Raw genomic sequence first — 17,722 nt, forward strand, 5'->3', positions numbered from 1 at the left:
ATGAATTGGAAGTGTGGCTTGAAAGTCCCCAAGCCCATCTTGGAAGCTTTTTAGGAGAGTGCTAGTTAGTCTGGGGACTGTTTTAGTAATTCAGCAATGTAGTTGAGAGAGTAAATGTTTGAGCTAAACTTGTTGCTTCTTAACTTTTATATTTTGAAAACAAATGTATTGCTTGCTTTATAGAAGTGATGGGGTACTCCTAAAAGGACCGTTTCCATTCCTATGCAGCACATGAACCTGCAGACCTTCCACAGCTATGGAGTGATTGAGGGAAAACTCTTCTGCTCTCTGAAGAGTTACCTGGTTTTCCTCAACATTTCACTTCCTTCTACCTTGAGGCTGAACATCTCAATGCCAAGTCATTAGCCATCTCGTGTGCCCACAGTTGTTCTGCTGGAATACAGACTCCCTCCTCTGGGGATAAAGAGGAATGCTCTGACTAACTGATAAAAAAAAGGCAAATTCAAAATGCAGCCTGGTCAAATTTTCTACAAAAAGCTTACAGCATGTATGTGCTGCCTGGTAGAGCACACTACATGAGAAACAAGCACAATTTCCCTCTGTGGCAGTTGTGGGCTGCAGCAATACCACGGTAGTCACAGGTGAGTGGCACCACCACTCCCATGATGACTCTCATGATGAAGCCACACTCAGATGCTCTTGCTCCTGCTCGCTATCTCTCTACATCTCAAAAGGTCTTACTGCTTGGGAAGCTTCAAAAATTCACGTCCACACAAAATTAAGATGGCCTTATTTACAGACAAGGAAGCCTATCCTTCCAGGTACAGAAGGGCAGACTGAGAGTATTAATGCTGTGCTGAAAGCAGGAAATCTGAGGTTGAGTCTCTCATGTTTTGGGGGAAGTGTCTGTCAGTTTTTGTTCCTTATCTGTAGAGATTATTTCTCTATTTTTATGTGCTTATGTTGTGTACTTGTGACAATGTGGGCTTGGTCACAGCGCAAGCAGCTACAGACCCACTATGGAGGGATTCTGTACCCACGGGAGGATTCCAGACACTGTGAGAATTATGAAAAGTAATAACCAGGTATACGGAGCTCTCTAGATGATGAGGATTTGATGATTTGCAGTTCCTTAGAAAATATAGAAAACTCTCTCTGCAGGAATAAGGGCTGTATTTATGTTTCATTCCCTCAGTGTGCAAAGAACCTTCTCTGAGTTTAGGTAAGGAAGGAATTGATGCTAGATGTTAACATATGACAAAATTGCTTGTAACAACAGGGAACTAAACTAAAGTTAAAGGATGGAGGAAGGCATGTTTAGTCCGGCATCACTGTGATTTGGCTGTCTGTGTTTACACATAGAATGTAATCACTTGTCTACAGCTCTGCAGCACTGAAATCCTACAGAAATATGGTATTTGTACTGCCTCAAAAAGGAGACACTAGCTATAAATGCACGCTATGAAATATTCAGCATGCCTTCCTACCACAGGGAGTTTGAAAGGCATGCTGCTAACGCTGGTGTAACAGTGTCTCTTTTGATTTCACACTCAATACGGTTTGTGCCAGATGAGGATGCCGCATGGACAGATGATGCCTGTCAGTAGCTGGCTTGGGGACTGAGAGTGGTGAGTAAAGGTAATTGAAAGAGTAATTAGATTCTAATTAGTAGCTGTTAAGGCATCTGCTTTCCTAGCTTGTTTTTCCTTGCAATGTTATGCAGTCTTCCTGTGTGACAACCCACAAATAGATTTAATAAGTGCTGCGGGTTTCAGATGACTTGAAGCTTCACAGTTCCACATTTTGTTGACTTTTTACAAACTGAAGTATTTGGAGTTTTGGCTGTGACACAAGCAGCACATAATGAACAGTGTCAGCCATGTGTAAAGCAGAATACATATATATCAATGGCACCAATGCCTCTCACATTGTGCTGTTGTCTTAAATAGTCACAAGAATAAGAAGGGCAAATGTAAAAAGCTGCTCCAGCCTCCGTGATTTCTTGACATCACAGCTTACTGTGTCTACTCCTGGGCACAGGAGTACTATCTGCAGGCCTAACTCTGTATTATCTCTCCAGCCCTTTTCTGACCTTTCTGTACACGCCATAGTATTATCTGACTGACCAGCCTGATTCCTGTAAGACAGTGGTGGATTTCAACTGTCTCTATATTTAATGGAGGGTAAGGCAACCACTTTGGGAGGTCAGCTCCACAGCTACAGTACTACCCGAGCATGTATGTGTAGTTTCATTGCAAACTCCAGTGCCCGAAAAAAGGGAGTGTCTTTGTGCTCGTATGTGAGAAATCTCTTATATAAAACACATACCCTTCATAAAGATGTAATAGTTTTGTTTTCCAAATGTCTGAAACTGCTTGAGGTTCCTGCAGCTCCAAGTGCCCACACTGATCTACAGGGTGCCCCTGAAACACTCAGGATTATTGGTCTACCTTCTGCTTTTCTGACTGCAGGTTAGGACCATTAGATTACTACCAGTTAAACCAAGCCTATGCTAAGAAGGGACGTGCCTAACCCTTATGTTGTTTCTTGGCAGTACATAGCGTGTTCTAGGATTTGACTTGATGTCTTGAACTTCGTTGGGCTCATGTGTATGTGTGTGCTCTTCCGTGAGTGTGCACTGCAGTGACCCTCCAAACCATTACTCTGGTTGAGGTCACTTAGCTTTAATTGTCTGGTTGTTTTGGTTCTTAGTAGAGTCCCCACAGTTTATGTGACTAATACGTCTGTTCTATAGCAAGCAGCAGTCACAAGTACTGAGGCCATGTTGCTGAGAACACAACTGCGTTGGGCAGGGCACATCTCAAGGATGAAGGACCACCACCTCCCTAAGATCTTGCTTTATGGTGAACTTGCCACCGGCTGCCGCATGAAAGGAGCCCCGAAGAGAAGATTCAAGGACTCCCTGAAACAACATCTCAGCCTTGGCCATATTGATCACCATAACTGGTCTACTCTGGCCTCCAGTCGGGAGGTCTGGAGACACACCATCTGTAACGCTGCTGATGCTTTTCAGAACGCACGCAGGATCACTCTCAAGGAGAAAAGACAATGCAGAAAGAATCGTGCCTTGCAGAATATACCACCTAAGGAGTCTTTCTGCTGTGCCTTTTGCAACCGGACGTGCCTGTCTCGTATTGGCCTTTTTAGCCACCAGCGCGCTTGTAACAAACGTGGGTAGAGCCCTCCCCAAATCTTCATTCGTGAAGCCCAGCCATGAGAGTCCCCACAGTGGAAATTGAACTACAGGTCACCTGATCATATAAAAGGTGTCTACTTTGAGATGTAATGAAGCAGTTCCTGAAATGTTCCTGCCTAACTCCCTGCTCTCTGCAGGACTGTGGAAGGATCCTTGGTGCCTTGGCCCAGATACATGCTAGGCATAGCTCACATGATTCAGTGAATCCCATCCTTTGCTGTCTGGAGCTTTGAGATCTGTAGAGTAAACTTTCCAATCAATACCAAAGACATGAGATCATGTTTCTGGGCTCAGCTGCTGACACCACAGGGTAAATGGGGCACTGGAAGTGGAACAGGTTCTGTTTCCTCTTTAATGTGATCCAAGCTAATTTCTACCTACATTCCCAAACCCTGTCTTTTCCATCAATAGCCTTCAGTGATTAAAAAAAAAAAAAAGTTAGACTCTACCATCATCACAAGCAAGAACGCTTTGATGTTGTAAGTAAATACATTGTGCTATTTATGTTTCACTAGTCTCTACTCTAAATAGGCCCCTGTCCCTAACAGATCAAGCTGTCCTGAAACTTTGCTAATGCAGATATATCACTATCTTGGCAACCACCTAATTTGTACACTCGGAATTCCTAGTAACTCAGGATAGAAATTACCCAGGAGTTAAGGAAAAAAAAGTCTCGATGTAAAAAAGAGACTAAGCATAATAAAATAATTATTTAACAAAAAAAAAAAGTATTTTTTTAAGCATTTTCCAATGGATTATAATGCCTTTCTTCCATGTGCTAAGTACTAAATTTCCCATTTGGTCATTGGGAGACTTTTGATTTTCCTGTTCTATTTCCAACAATACAGCCTTAGTCTATTATTGCCTTTTAGCTGGAGTGACAAAATAAATATTGCACCGAAATGTATGTTTTTCCAGGAAGCTATTCTTGTGGGAGAAAAACACTTGGTAGAGTCTCTCAGGACTCCTTCATCACTTGGACAGCTTATCAGTTCATATGCTGCTGTTGTTTATCAACTGCTTTTAAATCTCTCCAGATCACATTCTTGTAATAATTTTAGTTTAAGGTACCCACAACCTGGAATATTTGGCAGTGCTGGTATTCATAAAATAAACATGTCTGGGAATGTTCTCAGCACAGAGACCAAGTGGCACAAAATAGCTCACATCCAACTGTTAAACTACTTTAACCTAGGATGATTGCATCCAAGCTGCCTGCAGGGGACAGTCACTATGGGAGCTAACTCTTAAGATGTGCCTTTAAATTGTTTGTGAAGGTGCTAGTTGGTCCAGGTCAAAATAATGTTATGGACCTTTCTAGTGATTAAACATTCAGAAAATTAAATTCTAGTGCCTGGGAATTCCTCTTAGTTCTGTTTAATAATTACTAGTAGAAATAAAACTTCCGTTGCTGTTAGTTTCATTGCTTTTATTTCAAACTACAGCACTTTTTCTGTCCGCTGACAAGGTGGTATCTAGGTTTGGCCTGGAGGGGTTTTTTTTTAAGCTTAACCGAAATTGGATACTGTTTTAGATAGTATTTTGAGAGCCTTTCCCAACAAAGGCAATGATATTTCTGGCACCGGGGTTGCGTTTTGGGTTTTTGTTTATTTGTTTTGTTGTTGTTGTTAATTTTTTTTTTTAAGGTCACTTTTACCACTTTTCATTCAAACGGGTGTAGGTCAAACCCCTATCAAGCCTCTTATGTTTACATATGACTTATGTTTATTACCTTGAAAGCATGAGATAACTTTCACTGTGTGTTAAAGCAACATATCAGATCTTAATTTCAAGCTCATGAGATTTACTCTCTCAAAAATCTTATCCATGAATATTTTTACACACTGTAGAAGTCCAATGCCCTACTTTGTCCATTTCCCATGTTCTCCATATCAGTGACTTAAATTTTTCTCAAGTTTAGTCTTTGGGTATGTGACTTTGGTCTTTTTCACTTCAGGATACAACTTTATAATTGCTTTTTCCTGTTCTGAGTCTCTTCTGTTCAGCTCTTATGAGATTCCAGAAAGTACAGCTTCACTCTTTAAATTCTCCAGTCAGCATGATTTCAGCAAGGCTATTACAGTGCTTTTAGGATAAATGTCAAGCTTTTTTTCATGTAGTGAAAAAACAGTGACACTGTTTCTGTCAAACTCAGCATCTATAATTGATATACTTTTGCCTGGACGTTTTCAGAGTAGTGACTTTCAGTTTTTTGATTTTCAGACTAAGAATTTTTGGAGCTTTATATAGTGGATTTAAATACATTTGTCTTCCCTTAATTAAAGGTCGTGCATCCTTTAAAATGGTACTTGGATGTCACAGAGTGAAAAAGCATTGTTCCAGCTCATTGCCTTGTGGCACTTCTGGAATCAGGATGTTAGTACAGATGTATTTTTTATCTGATAATTCTGGTCCAGTTTCTTTAAAATACAGACTGTGCAACTCATAAAAGCAGTTCCAGTCTATAAGGAAACTTTTCAGGTTCTTAGACATTTCTCCCATGGTTTTTGGGATATTGATCAATTTAAGACACACAGAGAGACAGGGGACTTGATTGTTTTCTCATATTCTGTAATAAGTCTTTTGGGGGGCCTAAAATAGGAGTATGAGTTATGAGTACTTTGAAAGTAATTTAGCTTTTACTCAGGAGAGCAAAAATTCTTTTCATTCTCAAATTCCAGTGGGAACATGCTGACTTAGAGCTGCACTGCACTTGACTTTGTCCCATCTCAGTATCAAAGCCTGGGAGAACAGTAAAATGAGTACTGGGAAGGATTTCCATCATGCAATTTCATTCTACACAGAACTAAATTAGATAATCAGTGGGACAAGGCACCTGACCTTAAATATACTGTAAGTATTCGCAGATTCAGAACTTAATACAGATTTCTGGAATGCATTCTTTGATTAAAGAGTGGAAAACAACAGGCAAAACAAAAGAGTGCCTTCCTCTTAAGGCTGCCTTTTTTTTTTTTTTTTTAATTTCATGTGTCTGCTCATTTATATTTATGCAAGTATTTATGTTACTGTGTTTTCTTTTCTGCCACGTGAATAAATATGGGCAATATTACTCTTTAAACTAATCACTAATATCTTTCCTGACAGAATAACTGCATACTTGAGAACAGTTTGTGCTGCCTACATATTCTGCGAAATTAAAGCTTGAAGTTATTATCTAAATATCAATCTCCAGAAACTGGAAAAACAGATCTAAAATGAGCAAAGAATTAGGACAGATAGGAAACTATCAATAAGAATTATGTTGTTATTTTGTCATTTTCTCTGCAGTTGCCATTGTTTCAGAAGTGTAATGTACCTTTGTTATTTCCAGAAAGAGATAGTAAATTAAATTTATCAGTGTAAATGTTTTGTAAGCAAAATTTCAAGGTTTGCTTTCAAAGTAGTTTCACAGTCCAGTGAGTTTCAGAACATTTACAATTCATGGCTCTTAACACTGATGTTGGAGAAATGCAGTGAAGCAATACCTTGTTGACATTTCTATGAATTGTATTCCTGTTCACTTTTCCAGGCTGAGTTACCTGCTGTCAGTTCAAATAATGTGGAAATATGGGAGCTGTATAGTGACAAACGTGTCTTCTTACCTTGCAATCAAGGTCTTTCAGTGATCAGCAAAAATGAGAAACTGAAGGTCACTGTCTATCGATCTGTTTAGGATGATACAAATTGACAGTAATTAGAACTAAAATATTACAATTGGGGTATAAAATTGGACTAAATATTGCTTTGCTTAATTGCTGTATTCATTCCTGCCTCGTGGAACATATTCTACAATAAGTTAAATCTCACATGGGATCAAATCTTCAGCTTAGTTTAGGATATCTCTTCGATTCTGTTCAGATGTGTTGCATGAACATCTATAGCAGAGCAAGTCTTAGAAGCACACCTCAGAGGCAGTTCTTGTGCTGAAAGAGCCCAGACAGTTCATTATACCAGCAGATCAAGAAAATAGGCTAGATGACCTCTTAGGTGTCTTCCATATTTACTTTCCAACTCTCTATTAATGACTAGTAATTTCTTCAAGACATAAATTATTTTTGAGCAAATAATTTTTCTTTTTGCTTCTCCAAAAAGTCCTGTTCTTTTTTGTCTTATAGAATACTATTATTTTGTTTTTATATTTTGTTTTTTTGCTCTTTTCTAAAACTGTTGTCTATTTAATTTTTTTCTGAAGGGTCCTATCTACTTCCTTTGTCAGGTTTTTCTCTTGTTCCTATATTGCAATTCATTTTGCATTGCCTATAGTGCTGCTGGCTGTGTAAATCCTGTGATGTTTTTGCCAGCTGCCTGGAGATTAGCTAGTAGGAATATGGAAACAGGCAGAAGTGAGAAGATAGGTTTTTGCAGTTATTTCTAAGTGCTTATTTTCATATTCTTGCTAACAAAAGAAATTACTTCTTTCGAAAAACATTATCCCACATATGCCGTTAAAAATGAGCTGGCTGACTCTGAGGAAGAATATTTACTTCTTTGCCCAGCTACTAGGGTTAAGCTACTATTGTTATACAAAGGCATATTTACAGTTGATGGGGTAGGATCAGGAGACTTGTCAAGGAAAGAAGGGATCAGAATAAAACTCTAAATGCTAACATGAATGTGTTTTACTTTCCCATTCTCTAACCTGCATGAGTCATATTTCAAAATGGTTACAGCAAGATTTATCTATTTCACCATATTTTGACCTTGAGTTCTTCTTATGGTCAAGTAAACTCCTTGGATAAGATTTTCATCTCTACTTCTTTAGTAGAAAAAAAAAAAAGCATGAAGATGCTCCAGAAACCTTGATTCCAGCTCTGAAGGGGCAGGGGTTGAGAGGGAGGTGTTTCCCCTAATGTAACCACTACAGAGGGCGGCTTCATGGATTGTCTTCCAGCTACCCCTTTGCAAGCCCTCATGTCTGTGGGGAGACAGGTGACACAGCACACCTCCCAGCACTTCTGCCTTCTGGGTTACACCTGCTGTGTCTATTTGTGCGTAATTTAACTCCCTGCCTGTGAGAACTGAAATAGCAGCAGCTGTTCTAACATTTCCACATGAACAGAGTGTGATCAAAAGTTATATTTGTCATCTCTAAACTAGTCTGGGGAATGCCAAGATTACAGTGTTGAATATTCATCCCATATATATAGTTATGAGTACTGGAGAATATGAGTGGAAACATTACATCTGGAGACTTGTATATTTGGATGCAAGGCAGATTAGGCTGGTTTTGAAATGAATATGCAGATATTAGGGTAATGCAGTACTTCAAGCAAGTGGATAATGCTGGTATAACAAGGCTTTCCATAAAAAGGGCTTCGTCTCATTCCTATAACAGGCCAGCATTCCCTCAGAATGACTCCATGTTACCTCAGACACCAAGATGTTAGTGAAGGTAAAATACAGTACACTTCTCTACAAAGTAAACAGCTGTCAGGGACATATGTACTTCTATATATTTAATTTTGATTCCTCTTCTGAATTGCATTCTGGAAAGGTTTGCCTCTCTCTTTATTAACAGTTGGAGAAGACCAGCCTCCTGGAGTAGGTAGTAGGCTCTGAGTCACTTGAAGTTGTGAAGTGTCGAGGCTCCCTCTCACTTGCATTTTCATTATCCATCAACCTGGCAAAAAGACTGTAGAGCCCTTGGTGCCACTGGGACTCTGCAGCAGTCTAAGTGCTGTGCAGTGATTATTCTGCTGGCAGGATGAAACCAAACCCCTTTCCACACTGATGGCAGAGTTTTAAGGTCTAGTGAAAAATAACTTTGGAAAGAGAAGCCTGAGCATCATCCATCAGCCAGGACAGAATGTCCTGGTCATCACCTCTCAGATAGGCACAGATAGACTGTTGCTTTTGATGGTCTCCAAATATTTGTGTCGCTTATCCTGGAAGCATTGGTGGTAAAACTGGCTCTCCACCACAAAGGACAAAGTGAAAGATATGCCCCAAACCTACACCCTGATCTGCAGACCTGTTCTGCATTGGTGTGAGGAGCACTCCAGGAGCACCCTGAGGCTGGGAATCACCAGGTGACTGCATCAGTGCCATCATATCATTGGAGCTGCTGCTCTTAGTGACTATAATCAGAAATAAAATAGGTCACTAAATCACAGAGAAACTGTAACATTATTTCTCAAATTGCTGGCTGTGTTTCTATTCACAGATTGCATTCTACTTACAGAATTCCCCTTGCAGCTGTCACTAGATACAATCCTTTGCATCATGACACATACTGCTATGTAAGCTTAGTCACTCTTTGTAAATGACTGCTGTGACTGTCTCTTAGCTGAGTGACTTGACAATGAAAATAGAAGAAAGCCAAAAACTCCATTAACAAAACAAAGGATAATCACAGAATCACAAAATATGCCAAATCGGAAGGGACCCACAAGGATCATCGAGTCCAACTCCTGGGCCTGTACAGGATCATCCCCAAGAGTCACACCATGTGCCTGAGAGTATTGCCCAAATGTTTCTTGAATTCTGTCAGGCTTGGTGCTGTGACCACTTCCCCAGAGGAGCCGGTTCCAGCACCCAACCACCCTCTGAGTGAAGAATCTCTTTCTGATATCCAACCTAAACCTCCCCTGACACAATTTCAGACCATTCCCTCGGTCTTGTCATTGGTCACCACAGAGAAGAGATCAGTGCCTGCCCCTCCTCTTCTCCTCACGAGGAAGTTGTAGACTGCGATGAGGTCTCTCCTCAGTCTCCTCCAGGCTAAACAGACCAAGCGACCTCAGACACTCCTCATACAGCTTCCCCTCAAGGCCCTTCACCATCTTTGTTGCCCTCCTTTGGACACTCCCTAATGCCTCAATATTTTTCTTATATTGTGGTGCCCCAAACTCCACACAATATTCCAGGTGAGGCTGCACCAATGCAGAGCAGAGCAGGACAATCCCCTCCCTTAACCTGCTGGTGATGCTTTGCCTGATGCCCCCCAGGACACAGTTGGCCCTCCTGGCTGCCAGGGCACTGCTGACTCATATTCAGCTTACCATTGACCAGGACCCACAGCTTCCAGCCAGGGAAGGGATAGAGTGTCTTTGGTGGGCACCTGGCATCCAGACAGGGTCAAGCCATCACACAAACAAAAGCAATGTAAACTACTGTGAGGATTAAAATAACAAATAGTAGCAGTCAGCATGCATCAGCCTCATGCAAGAGTGCCAACAAAATGATATTTAATCTGATTCCAAAAACAAAGACCTTAAACTTCCTATTAATATAGGGGGGAAAATAGCACAGAGCCAGCAGAAAATCAAATAAGAGTTAGACAGCAGGTTAGAGAGTGGGGGTACCATTGTTCAAGCAGTTGCAGAGAAGCACAGAATGATGCCAGTCTCAAAATTTTGGTATTTTCATCCACAAAGGTAAAATGTTTTTTGTTCCTTGATCAATTTACTGAGAAGTGTTGGTGATTTACTACAGAACTAAGGCAATTTTGTGTTGGTTTTGTTTGTTTTTTTGTTTTTCTCAGAGGAATTTTAGCTACAGAGGAAGTTGTGCAGCTGATTAAATAAAGTTTATGTATATTATCTCACAGAATGGCATATCTCTGGAGTAAAGGATAAATGCAACAAAGATAATCTGTGACCTTCAAAAACAACAAAAGCTACATGTGTATTCCAGACAGCACTAATTGCATGTGAAATAATTGCCTCACATTTAATCTTAAATTCTGAATTTTCATGAGACTTTTCTTCTGTGTTATCAGTCAAATAAAAATCCAGATATCTGAGTGGTTTTAATTTGGTTGAAATTTGGCAGTATTCTGTAGTTCCAGCCATAAGGATGTGTTGGCACAGATAAAACAAAAGATGCTTATATTGCTTCTAGGCTGAGCAGGAGGGCTTGAACGATAGGGGTTGAAGCAGTTGACTGAAGCTACTGAGCTGAGACTAATTTCCTGACAGGTATTCGAAAATTTCCAGCAAAATGGAAACAAAATTTCTTTTCAAACTGTTTTCTCAATCATGAATCATGCCTATGGGAAATTCTTTTCCAATTCTTTAGCAGAGGTTAAGAGAAAAGTCAAAGCTGTAGACATTTTTATTGCTCCCCAAAGCTTCCAGACTAATTTGTTTGTTTGTTTGTTTTGTTTTGTTTTGGGGTGGTTTGGGTTTTTTTCTTGTTTGGGTTTGGGTTTGGGTTTTGGTGATTTTTTGTTTGGTTTTTTTTTGGTGTTAGTTGTAAGAAAGTTCTGTTCCTCAATATGTTTCATCCCTTTATCAACAGCCAGTTTCAGAGTGATTGCACAGCATGTTAGCATGTTGGGAACTGTGCAGGATCCTATACCAGAGTCCCGACCACCAAATGCCACGGAGATGCAAATCTACACCATTCTGAATGTTTGGGAGTGTCCTTGGAGATACAAAGTTAAAAATGTTCTTGTTCAGTAATAGTGAGCTGTTGCAGTTTCAGACAATAAGTGCTGAAGGCAGGGGTTAAGGCTGGGTCAGCATCTACTGATGCAGAGGATTAGCTGTTCTTGCTTTGGAAACCTGACAGAAAACATATTCCTGGATGGTAGGGTGGAAACTTTACACTATCTTTTCAAGTGTGTATTTTCTCCAAAAAGGCCCAGGACCTCTTTCAGGAAGGCTTCAACTCCATCCATTCCTACACTGAATGCGTTTTAAAGAATTTCCTGAGTCTCTTGCTCCTCTCTTGGTCAATAATACTATACAGTCAGCAGTACTAAATGCTCTCAGAGAAGGCCACAGTTGAGGATGGATATTCTACCATGCCTTGGCCTAAAGCCAGTCTGCGCTCAGTCCAGAACACTGGCTGTAAATCAGAGTGTTTGTGAGTGGCTTTTGTTGACTGGATTGGCTGTGGATCTGTTTGACGACAGGGTTAGTGCCATGTGTCCAGATATGTAGCTTTTTCTTTTACTTGAGTTGTATGGGTAGTTTCAGAAAGGAAGAAGGAATTCTGCTGAATAAGTTAAGGCCGTTTTTCCGGGGCCAGCTGATATCTTGAAGGAAGTTTGTTGAATCACCTCAATACAGAGATAGGGGCTGGGCTGAACAGATAAACTGCATGGTCCAATGCTTCAGATTAGACCTAGGACCCCTCTGCACAGTGTGCACAAGCACTTTGTGAAGTGCCAGACACCTTGTGACATACATGACTGGTGAAGTGAGCTGCTCATTGGCTTGTAAAAGGGTTTCGCATCAATGCACAAATGATACAGCGTGTGATAAAAAGTTTAGAGACCCACTCAGCCTGCAGCTTGCAAAGTTTATTTGCACATCTATGGAGGAAATTTCATACCTCCCACTGTGGACAAGCAAACAGGTATTTGCAGATGCATATTCTTCAGTATCATGACTTTTCGGACATGAGTGCACATCAGAAAATGTACATATGAATGCTTAAGGTAGACTTTTGGGCAATATTAGTTCTAAAGATCAAAGAAGGAAACAACATATGATCTGTGCTCCAACAATAAGGCACTGCACAGTGCAATGGGTTCACTCAGAGGCAATGTGAGAGCCATTCTGCCAAATGCAATGAATTTGATCCAGAATTGCTGAGAATAGAAATGTACCCATGAAATGCTTTCAGATGAAGAGCAACACGATACATTTTATGAATTAGATACCAAAGCAGAACACAGAGAAGAGATGAACAACACAAGGCTGCAGAGACTCTTCACACAAAACAAAAAAAATTCCTGAAGGTAAGAAAGTAAGAACAGGGAAACACTAAATAGATTTCTCTGGGATAATGCATAGTCCCTATCACTAGTAAGGTTTTTGAGAACAAGCTTAACAAACAATTGGTAAAGTGAATGATATCCGAAAACTATATTCATGTAACGGTTCATGCTTTGTGCGGAGGAGGAGACTAGTCTAGATGACCTCTGAGAGCTCTACCAGCCCTATTTTTCAAGCCTGTAACAGTGTTTTCTTTACCACCCACCTTATCAGCACTATAATCAAGTCATGACTCAGATTTATTGGTGTAACTAATGTCAGTGAACAAAGCTGACTGGCTGTGTAACAGTCCATTGAGTCGTTTCTGTTCAGCACAGATTTTTTACATAATTGGACCCAAATACACTGCTATAGAGAGGAGGTGGTCACTCACCTGCCCTGGGCTTGCCCAGTGAGCAACACAGGTCTGTGGAGTGGATCAGATGTGAGTGCAAGGTTGCCTTTTTTCCTCTGTCCCATAAAAATCCTATTATGCCCTTGTCATTGTATCAAATTATTCTATGATACAGTACAAATGCAGGAAACCTTATCATTATTTTTTTTTTATTGTTTAAATGTAATGGCCCAAGGTAGGACAGAGCCCTCCTGTGCTGCAAGGCAGTGGAAACATTCATCACAGAACAGCTCCTGTGCAAAATGTGCATCGGGATGTGGGAGGAAAATTTGCAGCATCCAAATGCATAACCTGTGGCAGGAAGCAATGCTGAGATAATTACATGTGCTTGATACTATTCCAAGATTAGGAGATTTAAGTATCTCCACTGCTACAAATTAAACAAGAGGGTTAAACTGGCCTGCCAGCTCCTGTTAGCCTGGATCCAGAAGAATAGTCCTTAATACAGGCTCTGGCTTTGTTTGAAGTAAAATATAAGTAGATAAAATGGCTAAAATGGTTTTGAAGAGTGAATTGTTAGACCTTGAAGTGGAGATATGCAGCTATCACCCTTGTGAATTTGTTGGACTTTTGCCCTGGAAGTCTAATTACATCCATTTCTCATCAGCTTGGGCAGCTGAGTAATAGCTGCAGCATGTGCATAGCAGAAGGAGGGCATTCTGCAAACCTGTAGAAATTACTTCCACTGCAGTTAATGGGACTCTTCGTGTGAGTAACTCTTTACAGGATTAGATCTTTGGCTTTAGAGAAGAAACATCAAGATCCATCAGTTCTCGAAGAAAGGGGGAGAGCTAGGGTCTCTGATTACCTCTGACAGCTTTGACTCATTTCTGATCATAAGGGGAAAATGGTAGAAGGCTTAGCGAAGAAACAGAACTGCTGTTGGTGAGAAAAATTTGTACTGAACCTGCCAGTGGCTGGCTGCCATTGAAAGGACCTAAATGTGGGCAATGATAGCAACAAATGCAAAACATTTTATCAGGCCAGATAGTATTGAGTTGCTCTGCTCTGGGGTCAACATAACTTCCCATTTCTGAGTTATCTACTGGATAAAGTTATGCATGGATGCTTAACAGTTATAACCTGCCTCAGCTGGAGCAGGGATAGTTCATATGCTTTGTGGTAATTTTAAATAACTTCTTAGGGAATGTTTTGTTTCATCTGTAACAGCAAGCTAGAGAGTTTCAGTGATTTATTTTCAATCACACCTTACGAGTTTAAGGTTTTAGGAAAGCTGTGAATGCTTTCTTCCTGGGGGTCCTGAGCCTTTTTTTTCTGTGTTGTTGGTTTTGTTTGTTTGTTTGTTTGTGTTTGGTTTTGTGGGTTTTTTTGTTTGTTTTGTGGCTCAGGGTCGTGGTTTAACCCCACTCATTTCCCAAGAGTAAAAGTGAGAAAACTTGCGGGTTGAGACAGAGGCAGTCTAACAGGGAAAGTAAAAGCCACATACAGAAAACAAAATAAGAAATTCATTCTCCTCTTCTCATAGGCAGGCAGGCATTCAGCTGCCTCCAGGAAAGCAGGAGTCCATTGCACAAAATGGGGAGTTGGAAAGCTAAATAACATCACTCTGAACATCCCCTCTGCCTTCTTCTTCTCTCAGCTTTATATGCTGAGCATGATGCCATGTGGCCATCCTTTGGAGTCGGCTGTCCCAGGTGTACCCCCTCCCAACTCTTTGTGCACTCCCAGCCTCCCCACTGCTTGGGTGGTGTGAGAAGCAGAACAGGCCTTGCTGCTGTGTAAGGAATGCTCAGCAATGACAAAAATATCTTTGCATTGTCATCTCTGTTTTCACCACAAATCCAAAACATAGCACCCTACTTGCAACTGTGAATAAAACTAACTCTATCTTAGCCCAAACCAGCACTCTCAGGAGTACAGATCAGTTCTGTATAAATTCACTTTCATGTTGGTCAGCTGGCATTTAGATGGCAAGCCGGTATCTGTCAGCAAGGGCAGTTAGGAGCATGATGCAAACTCAACATAGTCTAGCACTAAAGAAGTGGATGAGAAAAGAGGTTGCTACTTATTTATGTGGCTTGAAAGTTTTCAACTTCAAGGCTGGAATAGAATCTGAGGGGCTGTTACTCCAAACAGATGTAGTTGCATGACTGTTCAGTACAAAAGGGGAAAACCCCATTGTTGTCTGTGCTTACTTACGGGGATTTAAGGGTATGTGCTTGGATATCTCCCTGTTGTAGAGGAGGGAGAGGCTGGTGCATGCCCACCATGCTGGGAGCTGCCTGAGTATGCACCCAGACACAGAAGAAGATTTTGGCTTCTCTAGCCTAAGCAGAACGAAAAGCAGATTTCCCTCCTCTTCCTGTCTTGTACTACATGTAGGCTGCTAAGGCTGGGTAGTCTGATGCAGCATACCTGATTAGAACAGCTGATTTATTATAGCAGTGGGGTGCAAGATGAACAACTTTCTGCACAGTCTAGAATTGAATGAGACTGGGATAAAGGAGGAAAAATACAAGATTGTAATTGCTTATTTTTCTTCAAGTAAAGTGTTATTGTTACCAATGTCATCAATTTAGCTGTTGGTCTCCCAACTGTTTTATATCATAGAACATTGGCTCCCAAGTAAAGGAAGCAAAAAATCATTGTACAACATTTTTATAAATGCATTAATCATTCTTATTCAGCATCATAGCAATTTAATAATTCCACGTGCTTGAAAACTGATGTTTTTATGGCAACATACATTTTTATAGTGATAGAATGTCCAAGTTTTAAAACTGAGCCATAATTTCGATATTAAATACAGGCTTTGTGAGCAGTACCGCGAGTTGCCACACGATGGCAGGATGATGACATGTTAAAGCAAATATCCTCAAGCATGCTGTGGTAGTCATAGCAACTAGTTTGAAATGTAGTCTAAATATGTTTTGCAGAGAAAAATATTTTTCATTTTGCATTTGGAGGTGCAAGTGATGTTGCCTATTTTTTTTTATTTTATTTTTTAGGTAGTCTTAAAATAAGCTGCATGGTACAGGTCTGACATTCTATTTGATTGAAAAAAAACAGTTAACATGGCACAAGGAGTTCTTGTCACAAACCTTTCAATGGAAATCACAGAATATTAGTTTTCTGTTGACGTGGTTGTTTCTTTTGTTTCTTTGTTTGGGTTTGGGTTGTTGTTTGTTTCTGTTGGTTTTTTTTAGGTGGTGTGGGGTTTGTTTGTTTTTCTGTTTCTGTTAGGGTTTCTCTTTTTGCAGGTCCTTCTTTCCAGGAAGCCTTATCCTTATTATACTGCAGCAGACCTTTGCTTCTTCACACGAAACCAAAGAGCCTGAGTTCCTCATCAGTGAAGAGGAGCTGCAGATAGTGGTGAGAAGTATTTTTCATTTGCTCCTGCTGAAACTGTCTTAGGCATCCAAAAAGTCTTTGAGCCAAATGTCAGTCAAAAGGCAACAGGTTTATCTTAGTTACACCCTCACTGAAAGAGGTGTACGTTTCTTACAGAGTACAAGCGGAAGAATTTCTGTACTGTGAGGGTGACTGAGCACTGGCACAGCCTTCCCAGAGAGGTTCTGGGAGGCTCCTTTCCTGGACACAATTCAAAAGCCATCTGAACACAGTCTTGAGTAGCTGTAAGGATCCTGTTTGAGCAGGAAGGTTGGATCAGATGATGTACTGTGATCCTTTCCAACCTTGAACATTCAGTGGTTGTGTAACATGAAAACAACTAACAAAATCTGGACCGGTTTTGATAATTTTGAAATAACCATGAAGAAATTAATACGCTAAGTCTTTGGTGTTTCTGAGTATTCAGAGAGTGGCAAATTACTTTCAGAAATTAGTTCTTAAAACAGCCCAAGAATTTGGTGAAAATCTTTATATTATGATGTTTGGTTTTCTGATGTTTGGTTTTACTCCATTCACACATCTATCTGTCAGGGAAATAATCCAGATACTCTATTATCACAGCATAAAGTCAAGGAAGAACACCACTTAACTATGACTTGGGCCAAAAACAGTGGCAGGTTCTTCCGTGAAATCCTGGTGTTTCTCTGCTTTTCTTCTTGTGATAATGTTTCAGGACTGAGATCTCACTCTGCAGAAGCTGAAGTTAGCAAGGAAGGATTCAGTTATACAGGATACATTCCCCAATGCAGGGGGAAAAAGTTTTAAACAAGCTTAAAAACTTTTGACTGTGGAAAATTCAGACACTTTGTGATATTGAAACATCTTGTAATCTCAGATTGCTGCAAACCTCACATTTCTAGTGTTTTCACTTGAAATGACTGGAAATCATGTAAGAATTGCCCCTCATCACCTGATACTGCTGATTCTAATCTTTTAAAAACCTAAAAAATTCTACATATCTCAGTATATTCAAAATGCTTTGGTCCATATTCAGTTTGAGAGGGGAAAAAAGGAAGATTTTGCTTATATCCTATCCTCTGTCTCTCTTTG

The 17,722-nt window shown here is 40.3% G+C and overlaps 2 long non-coding RNA genes across 2 annotated transcripts in view; one reads left to right on the forward strand and one right to left on the reverse strand.

The window, feature by feature from the left end:
- Positions 1–305: 305 nt before the first annotated feature.
- Positions 306–9,394, reverse strand: LOC135411542 (uncharacterized). The gene is made up of 3 exons (XR_010429201.1): positions 7,718–9,394; positions 6,781–6,843; positions 306–414 (listed from the first exon to the last, which is right to left on the reverse strand). It is a non-coding gene; the product is annotated as an uncharacterized LOC135411542 (long non-coding RNA).
- Positions 9,395–14,889: 5,495 nt separating this feature from the next.
- The window catches only part of LOC135411545 (uncharacterized), an 83,756-nt gene continuing 80,923 nt past the window's right edge, over positions 14,890–17,722 (forward strand). The window contains exon 1 of the long non-coding RNA XR_010429202.1: positions 14,890–16,633. This is a non-coding gene — a long non-coding RNA (uncharacterized LOC135411545). The remainder of the gene's footprint in view (positions 16,634–17,722) is intronic.

This window comes from Pseudopipra pipra, chromosome 1 (genome assembly GCF_036250125.1).
Source record: "Pseudopipra pipra isolate bDixPip1 chromosome 1, bDixPip1.hap1, whole genome shotgun sequence".
Lineage (NCBI taxonomy): Eukaryota > Metazoa > Chordata > Aves > Passeriformes > Pipridae > Pseudopipra > Pseudopipra pipra.